General features: G+C 40.5%; 1 pseudogene; it reads right to left on the bottom strand.

Moving 5' to 3' along the window:
* Window positions 1–9,157: 9,157 nt before the first annotated feature.
* On the bottom strand, window positions 9,158–10,617 carry LOC102015223 (annotated as a pseudogene).
* Between the last annotated feature and the right edge of the window lie 838 nt (window positions 10,618–11,455).

The raw sequence follows: 11,455 nt of genomic DNA, 5'->3' as shown, positions 1-11,455 counted from the left end.
CTATGGGGACATTAACTATTTTAACTTATTGATAGTTTTTACTTCCTTGATATTGTGTTGTCATTTATCTTCTGCCCAGGTCATGTGCATGAGTTAGCACTTGGTCACATTCATTCGCTCTCCTCTCTCTCTTTCTCTCTCCTTTGCCCCTTCCTCCGCCCTTCCCCTCTCCTGCACTCCCTCTCTTACGCATCTGAACAAAACTCACCCTGAGTGAAACCCAACTATCCTCCTGTGCTGTGACCACACCTCGGGACCGGTGGTGCCAGGGAAGTGTGTACAACCATGTTGTCTGGACTTTTGTTTTCTACCCTAAATTCCCAAATGGATTCAGTGCTGGCGGATGATGCTGTCACACTTCCCTGGCTTGCCTGCACTTTAAGACACTTCACCTCTTTCCTTTCATTCCATTTGCTCTCAGCCAGTAACCAATTAAGTACAGTTAACTAGGAACTACTCCATCTTCCTGTCATTAGAATACCAACCTACCTGCATCTGTGGTCTCCACATATTTTACTTGTCTTTTTTTTTTTTTTTTTTTTTTTTTGAGGCAGGGTTTCACTATGCAGCTCAGGCTGGCCTTGAATTCACTATGTAGCCCAGGCTGTTAACTCACAGTGATCCTCCTGCCTCAGCCTCCCAAGTGTTGGAATTACACCATGCCACCATGCCTAGCTTTTGCTTGTCTTTTCCTTGCATTAAGAGCAGTGCTTCTGCTGCTAACATCCAACCCTTCCTTTGGTATTTTTAATCACGTTCACATTTGCTTACTCAGTGACCTCAACACTGGAGTTACTGTCTCTTTTGAATTTCTTCCTTCACCAAATTATTCATAAAAATACACAAACATGTACTGTTACTAATCATCTTTAAAAAAAAACCCTCTGGGCTGGGGATATAGCTCAGTGGCATAAGTGCCTGCCGGGCAAGCATGAGGTCATGAGTTTGATTCCTGGTACCAAAACAAAACAAAACAAAAAACCCCCCACTGTCCCACATCTCTCTCATTTGTTCAGTTTCCCTTCCTCTCTTTACATAATCCCACTGTTTAACCGGGCGTGGTGGCGCACGCCTGTCATCCCAGCACTCAGGAGGCTGAGGCAGGAGGATCAGCCTAGGCTACAAAGTGAGCTCAAGGCCAGCCTGAACTGAATAGTGAGACCTTGTCTAAAAAAGACCAAAAAAAAAAAAAAAAAAACAAAAAACCCTACTGTTTATATTTCCTATCTCTTTTCTCACATAACGTTTCTTTTCCTTTCCTAAATCAACTCCAAGTAGATTTTCTTTTGTACCCACCATTCTGCTGAAATAGATTTTATAGATTTATCAATAGCATCTAATATAATGGTCAATTTTATGTTGTAAGTTGATCTCTCTTTCTGCCTGTTCCTCCTCCTCCTTTTTCTTTTCACGTTTTATGATGTTTATTGCTTGTTTTACAAATGAAATGTGTTAGCCAGCGATCTTAAAGTTACGGTTGTTCACAGACAATGAAAGCCAATTCACAGTTCACTTCAACTCTTTCCTGATGTAGTTTTCATTTAAAAATTTCTGAGATCAACCAGGTGTGGTGGTGCATGCCTGTAATCCCAGCACTCCAGAGGCTGAGGCAGGAGGATCCTTTTAGGTTCAAGACCAGCCGGGGCTACAAAGTGAGCTCAAGGCCAACCTGAGCTACATAGCAAGACCCTGTCTCAGAAAGACCAAAGAAAAGAAAAGAAAAGAAAAGAACATTTCTGAGATCTTGTGATAAGTTGCCCTGGCAGATAGCTGAATACGTGACCTGTTTTTTTTTTTGGTTTTGGTTTTGGTTTTTCTCCCGGTACCAGGAACCGAACTCACAACCTTGTGCTTGCTAGGCAGGCGCTTTTGCTGCTGAGCTAAATCCCCAGCCCCACGTGACCTGTTTTGAAAGGTCTGCTCATTTCTGATTTCTCCTTCCCTCTTTTTTTTTTCCTCTCTAAGCCATTGTATTTTCCTACAAGTTTTTCCTGATTTTATTTCTCTTCCATTGGTTTCCCTTTTTAAGAAGTTTGCTGGTTGCTCTTTGATGTCAGGATGACCCACAACCAGGGATGTACACTATGGAGTGCAGTTGCTTGGGTTATCATTTCAATCCTGTTATTTCCTAGCTCTCTGACTTGGAAGCTTATTGCACCATTCTTTGAAAAAGGAGGAAAAATCATAGTACCTGTTTCCTAGAGATGTTAGAGGACAAAATGAATTAATTTAAGTAAAACATGTTGAATGGTGTCTGTTCATAGCGAGTACTATATTGATGGCAGTTATTATTTCCCAGGCTTTTTTATTTGGAGCTAAAATGGAAGGGGACTTTGTCTACTGGGATATGAACTTGAAAATGCCATGGGAGCTCTTGGGCCTGCTATGTAGAGAACATGTGTATGAGAAGAGGAGACCAGCATGTGAAAGGAGTCAAGAAGGGCATGGTTCAGGAGGCTGAGGCAGGAGGATCGCTGTGAGTTCGAGGCCAGCCTGGGCTATAAAGTGAGCTCAAGGCCAGCCTGAACTGGATAGTGAGACCCTGTCTCAAAAAAAAAGCAAAAAAAAAAAAAAAAAAAAAAAAAAAAAAAAAAAAAGCAAAACAAATAAAAAAAGAAGGGCATGATACAGTAGTCAACATCTTTGGTTATGAAAAATAGGATCCATTCTACACCATCTAGCTAAATCAAATAAAAATGACCTCATTAAAAAACATTAGGTATCTCAAGAAATTCCCAGAATTTCTGGCAAACAGTTTGATAGTTCGTTGCTATGGTCACTGCACTATGAACAATCGTTAACCTCATTGAAAAACTAATATAGCAAGGACACCAGTCCTACTACCTGCTGCCGCCTGACACACCCCCAACCCTGGACCTGAAGCCAGAATCTATGTCACTGTTACCCAGAAGAACAAGACGCTTTCACCGCTGTTCTTGTCAGAATAATCAGTCTCCCGGGGCAGGGCCATCACTGCTTACCTCTTTGTTGATTTTTTTCTGTCTAAATCTTGATGGCCTTTATTCTGTCCCTTAAACATATCAACTTCTTATTTTATCAGGAACTTCAGACAAGCTATTTATTTGTCCTAAAGAGCCTATTCCACTCTCCACTGTTCTTTCTTATCTCCATTGCTTAGCCCCTGAAAACTCCTATTTATCCTTCATCTTTTGATTAAATGTGGCATCATTTATGTCATTGTAAAGGGAGTTCCTTAGGGCCAAGGAATTTGCCTTTTATACACAGTTGGATATACAATGTCCAGAGCAAATGATTCAAAAAAATGAGTGGGGGAAGATGTCTTTTGTCTTCCCATGATGAAAGAAATCTAATATTTATCTCTATGTCTCATTTTCACGGTATGCCGAAGTATTGATTTAAGTCTATATTCACATCAAAGGACATTATAGATGAATGAAAAAGCAACTATGGGACATCAAAAAATATTTGATAAGGGGTTAACATTCATAAATATAAAGAATTCCTAAAAATCAACAACGGCAGAGGACTTAGAAACACTTCTCCAAAGAAGATACACAACATGGCCAAGAAACACAAAGATGCTCAGCAGCACTAACTGTCAGGGAAATGCAAACCAAGCCACGTGAGATGCCATGTCATACCTGTTAGGAAGTTGGCTATTTTCTACAGTCAATCAGTCAATCAATCAGTCAATCCATCAGTCCATGCGTCAATTGAATGAACAAACAAACAGGAAATAACAGGCATTGGGAAGGATGCAGGGAGATTAGAACTCTGCGTGTTGCTGGTGAGAATGTAAAATTATGCAACCACTATGAGAAAAAGTATGGTGGCTCCTCAAAAATAAAAAATAAAACTTACCCTATGATCCAGTAATTCCACTTCTAGGTATGTTCAAAAGAATTGAGTGAAACATATAATGGTACACCAGTGTTTGTAACAACTTTATTCACAATAGCAAAAGTGGAAAGAATGCAAAATGCCCCTTAACAGATGAGCAGATTTATAAAATACAGTACACATGCATACACATACCCATTTAGTAGAACTGTTCATCATTTAAGCTAAGTGAAAATTTGACACGTGCTACAACTTGAACCTTGAAGATACAATGCTAAGTGAAATAAGCCAGATACGAAAGGAAAAATAGAGTGTGAGTCCACCTTTACATGGTACCTAGAATAGTCAAATTCATAAAGACAGGAAAAATGAAAATCTCAGGGGAAGAATAGAAAAAGAGGTCATTGTTTAATGTATGGAATTTCAGTTTGCTAAGATGAAAGGGTTCTGGAGATAGTGGTGACGGTCGGACAACAATGCGAGTGTACTTGGTGTCACTGAACTGTGTACCTGAAAGTGGTTAACACGGGGAGCACTTTCTGTTTTTGTATGTCATAACTACAGTAGAAAGCAAGGTAAGAAGAGAGTCCGTATTCCCTGCTACATGTAGGGAGCAGGGCCTTTGTGTGACATTTTCGCTGCTGCCTTGCCAACATCTAGCACAGTGTGTACAACACAGTGGTGTCACCAGACAGGGTCCGGGGAGATCCCCCTAAAGAGGATATGGCACCACTGCTTGTCCCATCTTGCCTTACCTTTGGGGAGGTTTTTGGTTTTTTGTTGCAGAAAAGCATTTCAGGATGTGTCAGTGAGAGGCACAGACAGATTTATTGGGCAGAATCAGAGCAGAACACACTCAAAGAGGAAGTGTGGGCACTAGAGGATGGGACGCACTACGGTCTGGGGTTAAGGGATCCTCAGGGCAGATGAGCTGGGACTGTTTCGTTTTGTTCCTAGTTATTCATGGTTTACCTAGTGTCTATCAGCTTACCGATCAGTGGGCTAATGCAGTAAGTGTCTTTATAAACTAGATTAAAATGCAAATTGTTTGCATCTGTTTGAAATTTAGAGGTACAGTACCCAATTAACAGTGTTGTTTCTTTGAGAGTGAAAGTCTTTGGAATTTGTGGATTTATAACATCAGAAGAAAAACATAGGCCCAGTTTACGGACTTACAGTATCTTTGAGACTCTTAGGAATTTAGGAATTGGGAGTTTGGAAGGAAAAAACAGGCCTAAGGTTGAATAGGCTTTATAACGTGGGTAACTCTGGTTATGTCTTGAAGCTGCAGTTTCCCCAAAGCAACAATTTTAAGATGACAATTTCCTTGGTTCTGCCTTCCCTTCTATCTATCTGTATTTCTTCGGTGTCACCTCAGTAAACTCATTTGTTGAAGGTGAACGAGTAAGACATGAGGGCTCCCTGAGTTCAAGGAGAAGCCAAGCCTTTTGAGCCAGGATTTGATCTGTGAAGAACTGGCCCAAAGGCTGTGTTTGTGGCACAGGTCCCAACTTTTCTTCTCATGAGTAGCCTAAGCCAAATTGTAACTTCTCAGGACCTCAGTTTCCGTGTTTCTAAATGTGTTGGGTAGTCTTGGCCAGTCTCTTGTGGGCCTTCTTGGGAGAACTGCTTAAGGTACTCGGTAGAGGCTCTTTCAGCTGGAGTTTTTTTTTTTTTGGTATCGGGAATCAAACTCATGACCTTGTGCTTTTTAGGCAGGTGCTGTGCTGCTGAGCTATATCCCCAGCCCTCGGCTGAAGGAGTTACTCAGCTACCTTTCACATGTATTGTTGTCATGGGCTCTTGCCTATGACGTGATGTCTTCTCTGCACATACTAAAAGTAACTTAACCTCACCTGCCTCACCTTCGCCTCTCCTCCATGTCGGGTCTAAGCCACCAAACGTGGCTCAGCTGCCCTTCCTCACCGCTGCTCCTACCCCAGAGGCACTGGAGCTGCGCTGTACCTTAAATGGGGAGATTATAAAGTCTTTGCTGAGTTGCCCATACATCCTGTGTACCTGTGCATATATCAGGTTGTACAGAGGAGTCCCAGAAGAGCAGAGCCCCGTTGTTAACTCACATTCATGGTTCTAAATTCAGCGTAGTGAGCAGGTCAGGTTTATCCTCATGACGATGATGAAGAGGAATTGGAAGACTTTTCTTCCATCATGTTGAACGGAACTACTGGATGTTATGGCGTCTTTTTAGAATTTTCTGGGTGCTTCCTTCCTTTTCACTCTAATACCTTATTTCCCTGGAGTGAAATGTGTAGGAATAGAGAGGTAAATGGCCTGAAAACAAATGTACTGTAATACATTCACTTTGGCTACAAAAATAAAACAACCTAAACCTAGTTTTTCTTGCAGTCTTTAAATCCAGATGGTAGTAAAATTTGACATTTCAATTCTGTTTGTGAAATTCATTTTGTTTTTAAATTGGGAAGAACTATAGAGCTAAAAATTGTCTGTAGCACTAGGGAAGGCTGGTAAGACCTCTTTTGCAGTGTTATTTATTAGTAAGGACTTGGCCTTTTAACATGAACTTGGCACTATAGATAGAGATGCCAGACACCTGCAATGGGTATAAATACAGACCCTAATACAGAGGAGCAAGGCCCGCTCCCCACCTGCCACAGAAGAGGCAGAGGGTTGGGCTGGGCAATGCAAGGAAAATAGAAATTTAGACAAAAATAGACTTTCGGTGGGCAGATTAATATTTTTTTAAAACACCAGTTCCCGGTGAGTTTGGAATGTAAAATTTATCATTAGAACTACATTTTTATTTTGTATACTACTATTTACATGAGCTACACCATATAGTAAAATGTTTATAGTTCTCACTCTATACTTTGGAGAGTCTTCATTCTATAACATAAAATTTTGAAGTTAAATTAACTAACTTAATGAATTAAACTCAAGATTTAAGGGGTGAGAGTGATTAAAACAGGTAACATACCCCTTTCACAAGATACTTCGTTGGCAAAGCTTCGTTCTCTTCTCTATTAAGTACTTGAGAGTCTGCTGTCTATATTTTTGGAGGAAAGAATAGAAACACATTGGCATCTCTGTGTTATAAACAGTGTAGCTGTTAAATTTTTTTTTTTTGGCTGAACGTGATGAAAGCACACCTAATTGGATTTTTTTTAAAGAACGCACTGGCTTTTGTAATTGTTCAGTCTAGTGAGGGGGCAGGCTTACCTGTTGTTTCACACAGGTGCCCGGAAATGTCTCCAGGACCTGGTCTCACCTCAACCCCTCTCTTCTGCGTGTTGGCCTTGTTTTCAGACAATCACTATTCATGGTTATAAGAGAATTACAGGTTCCCAACACTTCGTATTCCCAAGACTTCAAACCTGTGGAGGAGGAGAGGGCCTTTCAATCTCAGCAGATGAGTAAGGAGCCCTGTCTGGTTCTCAGTGTTCTGAGTGGGCTCATGTGTCTAGACTGAAATCAATTACTCTGAGTAAGAGGACTGAATCTTCTGATTCACTTAGTTCAGTCTTGGCTCACGCAGGATTTAAGTGTGGGACAAACCACACAGGGTGAGACTGATGGGAACACGGTTCCTTTAAGGAGTATCATGATATGGAGAAGGACCAAAACAACAGATATCAGCTCTGCGTTGTACCTAGTTCAACTACTCAAGATTTCAGTAGACTATTCACTAGTATCAGCAGTAATGTGCCAGGCTACGCAAAGATGAGTGAGAAAGGTCTTCTCCTTCAAGTTTCTTGTGACTTATGATCTGGGATGCATCAAATTCTGAAAGTTGATGCTGCTCTGAGAGCTTTCTGTTTCCTACCTCTCAGTGTTTAATTGTAAGAGTCCAAGCACCTGATTGCCAGATTGTAGAAAAATACATTAGTGGGATATTTTCTTCACACCTTTCTCCTGGGAAACACATTCTTGGGAGATGGAGAGAACAAATTTCTTCAAATTCTTTCTTCCTTTTGCCACATTGTGTGTTTAGACCCACAGGAGAAAGAGTTATTTTTGGCTCTGGACTGAGGGAAGCTCTGCTGTGTGGAAGTACTGAAGCGGTATGCGTAAGCTGTGCATTTGTGTGTGCAGTAACAGCCATAGCTGCCTTCGCTTGCTCTGATACAGGTTCTTCTCTGGTTTTTTCTCTGCTTTCTTACCTGTCTCTTCTCCCTTTCATAATGGTATGATACAAATATGTGTGTGCACGTATGTTTACATGTATGTGCATACACATTGATATTGAAAAATACAAATGACATGGCATCTTCATGTACCTGGGTGAATGTTACCCACAAACAACCAGCACACTGTGTTAGGGCAAAGGAGCTGAATATGAACCCTGTGTATGAGCCCCATAGCGGGAAAAGAAAAAATTATTAACAGTGAATTTCCAAAGGCTTCTCCCCAACCTCTCAATGAAGACAGGAAGGGACTACAGGGCAGAGGTAGAGAGTACACAGCAACGGGATGAGTTTTCCTGAGAAGTAAGGCGTGAAAGAGGAAGACATTCTACACTTCTTTTTTTTCTTTACTTTTTATATAGTATATATTTTGTTATTTTATACTAATACATTCTCATATTACAAAAGCAATTTAGTGGAAGAATCTTTCTTTTGGTATTGGAGTCATCTGAATGCAAACAGAACTACACATTTTAAAAAAGTGTTCGGATAATAACAACAATAAGACAAGTTAAAACAACAACAAAAAACTGTCCCTTTTTACCAGTGGACATTGAAGTGGACCTAATTTATTTTTTTTTTAAAAGTCTCCAAAGACAAAAAGGAGCTTAATACCTAAGATGAATAAAAAAATTGTTTATCAAACTACTGGTCTCCACCAGTTTCCTATTTTTTTATTTCAAAGAGAATAGTGAAAAAAAAGAACAATAGCAACATACAAACAAAACAAAGCAAGGACATTAAAAATGATACGGGGTTTCAAATCAAATGATAGGAATTAACAGTGGTTGTTATATTACATATTGTTATCTTCAATGGAGTTGCTCAGATTACCAGATGTAAGAATGGAAGATTGATCAAACCACTGAAGGGAATAAGAAAATAATAATAATTTAAAAGAACATTAGAGACAATACAGAGTTTCACTAGACAGGATGGTAGGAATTCACCAATGGTTGTTATACTGCAAATTGTCGTCTTCACATAAGTTGCTCAGATTACCAGATAAAGCATGCAAAATTGGTCAAAATATAAATAAATTTTTAATCATTAACTGTTCCCCTCAACAAACCACCAGACGTCAGCAGTACAGTTATGCCAACTATATATATATAATATGTATATATATAGTGCCTTAGTTTCTTTTTCTTCTTTCCCTCATCCCAGGTTTTCTGTTGTTTTGATGCAAGTTCTTTGTTTTTTCTTTTGCTCTTTGGACTGGTCCAGCTGCCCAGTTTTTATCACATTCTTCATTGCTATCCAATTTTGTTTTCTTTCCCTGAAACCGTACTTTTCCTTTAGCAGACCCAGGTGGGGCAGCTTTATTTCCTTTTCCTTTAAACCTGTGACCTTTTGATTTCCATTTGTTTTAGGGATTCTTGTTTATCTTCTATGACTTTTGTCAAACTTCTTTTTATTTTTTTTGAGTCAAGGTCTCACCATGTAACCCAAGCTGACCTCAGATGCACAGATATCCTCTTGCCTCAGCCTCCCAAGTGCTGGGATTACAGGCATGCACCATCACACAAAGCCTTTTCAAAACTTCTTTTTCCACCTCTCCTTCCTGTACTTCCCGGGTCACTTTGTTTCTTAATCCCTGGCTCCCATTATTTGAATCCCTGACTTTATCCGGTGTTTCCTTCACTTTTTCTTTAATAGAATTATTCCCTTTTTGCTCCTCTGACAGTGTCTGGTCCATTTTATTTCACCATGATTTGAGAAAAGGATGTATAAATCATTTCTATGGGTCTGACCATCTACGTTACCCTAAAACTTCAGCAGGCATCCAATCTTTTCTGCTAGTGATTTCACTTTGGCATCTTCTGTTAACTTCTGTTTTTCTTCTTGCTCTTGTTTAGCTCTTAATTTAACTTCCACTTTATTTTGCTTTTTTTCTTCTTCTTTTTTTTTCTTTTTGCAAAATAATCTTCCTTGAAAAATATTAGCAAGTGTGTGTCTTAATACTTCTGGCCGAGAGTTTCTACAAACTTTTTTTTTTTTTGTCTTTTTTGAGACAGGGTCTCACTTTGCAGTTCAGGCTGGCCTTAAGCTCACTTTGTAGCCTAGGCTGGTCTCGAACTTGCAGTGATCCTCCTGCCTCAGCCTCCCGAGTGCTGGGATTACAGGCGTGCGCCACCACGCCCGGCTCTTCTACAAACTTCTTAGCAGATTCCACGCTATCAAACACAGCGAATACTGACCTCTCAATGCTTTGTGCAACGCTCTTGTCATCTGGATATTTAGTACTTGCCCTTTATCTTTTAGCCGTTCTTTGATGTCATCAAGGGTTGATGCATTGGGAAGCCTTTAATATAAACAGATCTGTTTTTTACATCACTTTTATATTCATCAGTCACTTCAGGGAGGGTCTTGTTTGGAGGCCTTCTGCTTTTAGTTTTATCTTCACTGATCTCCGTGAACTCTGCTTTAGACTTGCTCAGTGCTTCCAGTGTTACGTTAGTCTGTTGTTAGGTGGTTGAGCCTGACCATTATTTCCAAGGGTACCAGCCTTCATCCAATTTGATCTTTATCCTTGTTGTGTGTGCTGTGGCAAATTGAAGTCTCCAAAATAATACTCACTTTGATGACAGATTTTGGTCTCCAGAGCAGCCATTTTTTCATTATCACCATTTTATTTTTTTCTGGCACTGGGAATCGAACCCATGACCTTGCTCTTACCAGGCAAGTGCTGTGCTGCTGAGCTAAATCTCCAGCCCCCATTATCACCATTTTAAGCACTGTGGCTAATCTTTAAGGCTGTGGGCCTGCACACGGTCGCGCTCCAGGCTCCGGGCTCCAGGTTCACTGACAACGCCAGAGACCTCCCACTTCTCAGTGCCACCGGCCTAACTAATGTGCTCCTACGCTTCTTAGCAAACTGCACGTCAGTGGATGTCACACAGTGGGAGTGATTCTGTTTAAGGGGGAGAGGAATGAAGGGTGAGGCAGAAGCTGGAAGGGGAGGAAGAAGTCTTTAGGAAACCACAGATGAGAGAGTTTCTTGGGACTGGAAAGCATCTCTAGAGAAACGCATATTGAGAACAAAGAGATTTTCAGTGGGTTCCTCTGGATTAGGTATTTGGATTCTTTTTAGCATTTTTGAGATGTGGAAGAATATTGCTGTGATGTTTCTCTGAAACTGGATGGCTTAGGTCTCCAGTTTTATAAAGGATAATACACCAAAAAGAGGTGTGGCACAGCTTTTTGTGATTGGGTTTATCTGCCCGTTATCTTTGCTAAGGAGGACAAAGCGGCCATATTTTGTGTTGCAAAACCTACCTCTACCTTGCTAATGTACTGAAGTAGGAAAAGGTTACTAGATCTAAGATTGACCATAATTGACCAGTGGCTATGATCTGATCTGGTAAAAAGCACAAGCTGGGAAGATCATCTCCCCTCTCTTGGGAACTTGTGCCTTGAATACCAGTGTACTCATTCAGTCACTCAGCTGCGGTTACTGAGTACCTAGT

This window comes from Chinchilla lanigera, unplaced genomic scaffold (assembly GCF_000276665.1).
Source record: "Chinchilla lanigera isolate Chin_1 unplaced genomic scaffold, ChiLan1.0 scaffold00027, whole genome shotgun sequence".
NCBI classification, from domain to species: domain Eukaryota; kingdom Metazoa; phylum Chordata; class Mammalia; order Rodentia; family Chinchillidae; genus Chinchilla; species Chinchilla lanigera.
This window is presented reverse-complemented; position numbering and strand designations above follow the sequence as displayed.